The sequence below is a fragment of the Chrysemys picta genome, chromosome 1 (assembly GCF_011386835.1).
Source record: "Chrysemys picta bellii isolate R12L10 chromosome 1, ASM1138683v2, whole genome shotgun sequence".
Lineage (NCBI taxonomy): Eukaryota > Metazoa > Chordata > Testudines > Emydidae > Chrysemys > Chrysemys picta.
Genome location: NC_088791.1, coordinates 230,118,529 through 230,124,528, shown reverse-complemented (window position 1 = coordinate 230,124,528; position 6,000 = coordinate 230,118,529).

Below are 6,000 nucleotides of genomic sequence, written 5' to 3'. Positions count from 1 at the left end.
TTACTTGTCTTGTATATTAAAGGAGCCAACAGCAACTGGCAGTTTAATTGGAATGGTAAAGAAATAATTTAATTGAGCGCCTGACTTTAGTAATCCCCAGAAGTTTATCATACCCTGAATGTAGGAATAGCAAGTGAATCACTATTTAAATATGTACTGTGGTTTGACAAATAATACTTGAGGTCATGTTATGTACTAAAACAGAGGGCAAAAGAGAGCAGCGTATTATCGCGCCATCATGGCGCTCTTAGCTAAAAAGGGTCCAATTTTCAGCTAGTATAAAACGCCATTGCTGTCAATGGAGCTATGGCAATTTGCATCCACCGAGGATCTAGCCCAGTGTATTTTGTTTTCAGAGAGACATATCTCAGAGCAGCTTAAATTGCTTGCAGCGTTGAAAGTACAGTTCAATACAACAGGAAGCAAAGTGAAAAGCAATTCCTATAAGAACAACCTTCTTCCTTCCGATAAAGTGACATTGTGGTATGGAGATATATTTCTTGTGAGAAAAGTGTTTGCAAGCTATTTCATTTAATTAACACTGCAATTCATAGTGCAGTATGGTAACTGAGTCCTTAATAAAATTCCTATTGTATATAGTGCACCTAGATGTGTTCTCGGTGTTTTTTTAAATGATAGATCACTTACGCCAATACAATGGGATCATAAAAGGACAACATACAGAAGAAAAGATTACACTTTTTTATAGGGAACTCAGGGATCATTTATAAAGCTGTGTAAAAAACTTGGTCTCAAGAAGGAATCTGAAGATGTTTTTGTGGTGTTCAGAATCGGAGAGTACATTTCTGTTGTAAGGGTCAGCATGGAAAAAAAGCATATAGGCTTTAGGTGGAGAAGGTAACAAAGGGGACAAACACTAAGGCTGTGTGCAGTAGGATGAAAGATGTATTGTAAAGACATTTAGCTTACATGTTAAAATCCTAGTGGAGAAAGCACATTAACTAACACCACTTTCAAATATACCCTTTTCCCCTAGCATAGACACAGCCTTAGGAACAGATATAGCAACAGTAGGAAGACTAACGAAGACAAGCTTTCTGTGGCCACAGATGTTTTTTCTATTGCATTATCTACACTGGCGCCTTGTGTACAATAGTGTTCCTGCTGTTGTTACCCCTGGGGGAGTGGAACAATTGGTAGCAACAGTGGGAAACTTTCTGTAGGCTTGATATTCTGCATTCACATAGGTAGGTTACTCTTTTTCTATAACTTTTATGCATATATTTTTCCTAATAGAACTTTGACTATGTAGTTACAAAGTCCTGGCTTTTGTAGAGAGATCAGATCTGCTTACTTTGTGAACTATATTTGAGCTGTAGTGTCTTAATATGTCTGAGGTCATGAGCAGAGACCATTAGAAGAAATCACACGACAGAAGACATTAGCAAGGTTGGAACAATCAGTCCAAAATTTGGCCAGGGGTTCCATTCTGTATGCACCCCTAGAACTGGCAATAGTTTTTCCACAGTACAATTGTCTGACAAGATAATACAATTGTCACAATCTTTTTGTCACCAAAGTGAGGGAGGGGGATTGTTTACAAGTAAGTTACGTTGCAATGTATGTTTTATGTCCTGCCCTTAAGGACAGGCTGCTGATCTGACCTTAAAAATCCTGGGTGCATATACTGACTGAAGTGTCACAGCTACTTCATGGCTCTAACATTTGGATCCACTGCTGGGGAGTCTCGCTGAAGTCAACAAGATTCTGCACATGCACATGGGGTCTCTGCTAGTGGATCTAAATGCAGAATCTGTGTCTATCCCCTTTCTCTCCACTCCTAAATAAATACATTTTAAAAAAAGAGAAAATTATTGTGGTCCAGCTTTGTCTTTATTTTAAAATTTACTTACAGTAACCTACAAACATGGAAGTCCCTACGGCCTAGTTGCACATAGGAATAAATATAATTAGAGGCCTGAATCTGTGCCAGAAGTAGTTTCAGCAGAGGCCATGGCTTGACCTGAAACAAAGAGTTCCAGTTTTATCTGACATTCATGTTTTCATGGTGGTAGGTCTACTAGTGTCTCCAGTACTTTGATTCATTTTCAAATGCATTTTAGTAGTTGAATACAGTATAAAAGCGATGCAGATATTGTGCAGATGCAGTATGCACCTTGAGGTGGTGCCTCTATTTCATAACATCTACACATTGTTATATTCCTTAGATATGGATGGGGTTGACATAAACAAAAGTTTGTGCCTTCAAGTAATATTCATCAAGAGATGTATATCACTAGATGCTGGTGGAGGAAATGTGCCATTAATGGCACATTCAAATAACTTAAGGAAAAACAGTTTCTGGATCATATTTTCCAGACCTCATTATGTCAAGTTCTAGGTAATTATCACCATTTTTTAATTAATCAAAGGGCTCTGATCTCCTCTCCATATGGGTATGCAGTTCCCATTAACATTCACAGGAACTGAGTGCATAGACTGAAGGAAGAATAATCTTTATGGTCTCTCCCTTTCATTGAGTTGAATAACAATTTTTTTTCAATGTCTGGCTTTAGCTCCTACATCACCTTGCTGGAGGCAGGGGCTGCTGGCACTCCTATATCACCTAGGGTCAGCATTAGGGAACAGACGGGTAAAGTCCCAACTGCTCTACTAAGATGTTGCTTGCAAAGAAAAAAATAAATATTTGTCTTTCCACTGTCTCTCTGTGTAAGAAGCCAGTTTTGAGGAGCACCCACAGAGCCTTACTGCTTCTGGGAAGACTTAAATCCACCAGGTATGTGGAAATGAGAGGGCACAAGGTTAAACAGAGTGGAAAAAGGAAAAGAGTGTAGATGACCACATGTACTTCAGAAGAGGTACAATGGGAGGAAACTGGGGAGAATAAGCCTTCATCTCAGCAGCTCAAGGCTACCTGTAAAAGCAGCCTTCTTCCCTCTCTGGAATAGCTCTCTTCAAGCCCTGCTCACCTTCCATCTTCCAGTCTATGGGAACACCACACAAGTTAAAGTATTAACCATTTCTTCTAAGCCTGTTTGAATTACATGGAAAATCAATGTTTCACCTGCATTCTTTCCATTCAAAAGTTTCAAGACATGGTACAGCAGGTAATTCTAAATGGTGTGGCCTCATATAGAATAGCATGTGCAGTATTGATCACAGAATCAGCCTATGTCAAAAAGGATATTGCAGAAGGGTTCAGAGAAGGGTGACAACAATGAAAAACTTACATATGAAAAAAGATTGAAAAAGATTGGGGTTGTTTATCTTTATAAAGGAGACAAATAAGAGAACATGATGAAAGTAAATAAAATAATGAATGGGTCTAGAGAAGGTAGATCAGGCGTGTCTATTCTACCTGTCTCTAAGACAAGAACAATGGGACATTCAATGAAACTAAAAAGTGGAAAATTCAAAACTGATAAAATACATTTTCACATAATTCCTAATTAGACAGTGGAACACAGTGTCACTGGATGACATTGAGGCCAACAATTTAGTAAGATTCAGAAAGGGATTGGACATTTATATGCATAACAAGAATATCTAGTTATAATTAACGCTAACATAAATTCTGTAACAGATATTAAACCTCATGCTTCAAAGTTTAAACTAATTGCTATCCAGGATTATGAGAAGACCTAGTGTGAAGGCTGATTATTCCACATCTGCCTAATGTGAGGTTACTTTCACCTTCTCTGAAGATTGCACTTCCTCTGATACTGTCCTCTTTTACAAATAGAATACTGGGCTACATGGACTATGGATCTGATGTTGTATGGCAACAAATATATTTTTCCAATAGTAAACTAGATTAATTTTCTCCTATCAATTAGACAGCCAGGAAATCAGTCCTAAATCAAATAATCAAATGCATAAAATGCTATCTTACTCTAAAACATGATTAATTGGGAATGTCATAAATACTTTTTTAGGGTATAGTGCACTGAAATTCCTGTTAAACAATTATTTTGTCAGTTGAGAAGCTTCTTTGAATGACCAGTGATTAATAATTGCTATGAAAAAAAACATCCCATTAAGCAAAAGATTTGCTTTGATAAGCAACATGAATAATTTGGTATGTATGCACTGTACGTATTTTTGCTAAGCACGCCGTAGCACTGTTTTGGATTATAACGTGAATGTGCATATTTGTAATTCATTCATCCCATCTTCTAGACCTTGGTGTCTAGAGCAAAGAAAGCTTTTAAACATTCCTTTAAATTAACTTGGTAAGAGTGTTAATAGTTGAAAGACCCATCTTCTGCCATTCAGGCACCTTTCTCTTGATGAAAATAGGCAATTTACAATATTTATTCTACAAAATTCAGCTTTCTGGGTTTTTTGTTGTTGTTGTTAAAGAAGGATTAATCCGTTTGATCGTTTGATGTAAAACCATATATGGGCATTATTTTCATGTATTAAACTTACTTCAAGAGCCATTTAATAAACTGTAGCCAAACTCCGTTAGCAGGTAAGCTCCTCTCTCTGCTTTCATCAGTTAAACAAGATTGGATCAGATTAGTATTTGGCTAATGGACATGAAGGGGGCATAAGGGGGGGGAATCAGACAGTTTATGAAGTGGGTGATGATTCTGATTAATTAGAACAGGGGTAGGCAACCTATGGCATGCATGCCGAAGGCGGCACATGAGCTGATTTTCAGTGGCACTCACTCTGCCCAGGTCCTGGTCACCGGTCCGGGGGGGCTCTGCATTTTAATTTAATTTTAAATGAAGCTTCTTAAACATTTTAAAAATGTTATTTACTTTACATACAACAATAGTTTAGTTATATATTATAGACTTATAGAAAGAGACCTTCTAAAAAGGTTAACATGTATTACTGGCACGCGAAACCTTAAATTAGAGTGAATAAATGAAGACTCGGCACACCACTTCTGAAAGGTTCCCAACCCCTGCTTTAAACTAAGCTCCTGAGTACTTGAACTAATATTATAATAGTCTATGGCCTGGCAAAATTCTAATTTGATAAACTACATGGAAAATATAAGGTGGCAGAATATAATTTCATTTGGAGAAAGTATTCACTCCCTCTCTCAAACTATTGTATAGTGTTGCTCTGTATCATTAAGCTGGTGCAAGTTCCACCCCAGAAGTGGCTGCATTTTGGTAATGGTGAAGATACTTCCCAATTAAAGGTACTATTTAGGTGACAAATCTGAGGAACTGTCCCAGATTAAGGAATACTCAAGGACGATAAGGCCAGAGTGGAGAAACTAATTTAATTATTCGCATTGGTCTTCATGGTTGAGGATGTGAGGGAGATTCACAAACCTGAGCCATTCTTTTTAGAAACTGACCCAGATTGAAGTGTCATTAGAGGAGGTTTTGGAACATACTGATAAACTAAATAGTAACAAGTCACCAAGACCAGATGATATTCACCCAAGAGTTCTGAAGGAACTCAAAACTACTAACTGTAGTCTGTAATCTATCATTTAAACCATCTTCTGTACCAAATGACTGGAGGATAGCTAATGTGACTCCAATTTTTAAAAAGGGCTGCAGAGGGGATCCCAGCAGTTACAGGCCGGTAAGCCTGACTTCAGTACCAGACAAACTGGTTGAAACTAGTAAAGAACAAAAATGTCAGAAACATAGATTAACATAGTTTGTTGCAGAAGAGTCAACATGGTTTTTGTAAAGAGAAATTATGCCTCATCGGTCTACTAGAATTCTTTGAGGGGGTCAACAAGCATGTGGACAAGGGGGATTCAGTGGATATAGTGTACTTAGATTTTCAGAAAGCCTTTGACGAAGTCCCTCACCAAAGGCTCTTAAACAAAGTAAGCTGCCATGAAATAAGAGGGAAGGTCCTCTCATGGATTGGTAACTGGTTAAAAGATAGGAAACAAAGGGTAGAAATAAATGGTCAGTTTTCAGAATGGAGAAAGGTAAATAGTGGTGTCCTCCAGGTGTCTGTACTGGGACCAGTCCTATTCAACATATTCATAAATAATCTGGAAAAAAAGGGGTAAACAGTGAGGTGGCAAAA